At 42.2% G+C, this 419-nt stretch overlaps 1 protein-coding gene across 4 annotated transcripts in view; it reads left to right on the forward strand.

The window, feature by feature from the left end:
- Positions 1-419, forward strand: part of rfx5 (regulatory factor X, 5) — a 9,990-nt gene continuing 9,571 nt past the window's right edge. For 2 of the 4 annotated variants that reach the window (XM_085262401.1, XM_085262402.1), the window contains exon 1: positions 103-419. This exon is cut by the window's right edge. The gene's annotated coding sequence lies outside the window, so the exon portion shown is untranslated. Of the gene's footprint in view, positions 75-102 lie in introns of those variants that run through there. The other 2 variants (XM_085262400.1, XM_085262403.1) reach the window with 2 other exon arrangements.

Here is a 419-nt window from a genome sequence, read left to right on the forward strand (position 1 = left end):
GTCAGGCAGACATAACAAACTCGTCCAATCACAAAAAAATCTGAAAAGGGGAATTTTGCTGTATCTTGGCTCAGGTACTTTCTTTTTCTTTTTTAAAATAAATAGTGAAGCGGGCTTCGCTTGTTGGATCATACAGTAATAACAGAATTTATGTATCATTATCAAGAATTATTTGGAAATGAAAAAGATCGCGCTGAAACGATTTAACGGGCTGTTTCAGCGCTTACTAGCTAATGCTTATCAGTTAGCTACTAGCTTAGCTTGTGAGCCACCCTATGATGATTAGCATGCAGGTAGCCCGTATATGTCTGTTATCCGGAACATCACCGGCATCCTAACCGGGAGCCGATTCACGCACGCGTGACAGTCGTGAAACGGTTCTAACATCTGTTCAGAACAACTCAGCCACCGAGTCTGGG

Source organism: Mchenga conophoros, linkage group LG22, assembly GCF_057382185.1.
Source record: "Mchenga conophoros isolate Kocher_MC1m ecotype Shallow Benthic linkage group LG22, M_conophoros_male_GT1.1, whole genome shotgun sequence".
NCBI classification, from domain to species: domain Eukaryota; kingdom Metazoa; phylum Chordata; class Actinopteri; order Cichliformes; family Cichlidae; genus Mchenga; species Mchenga conophoros.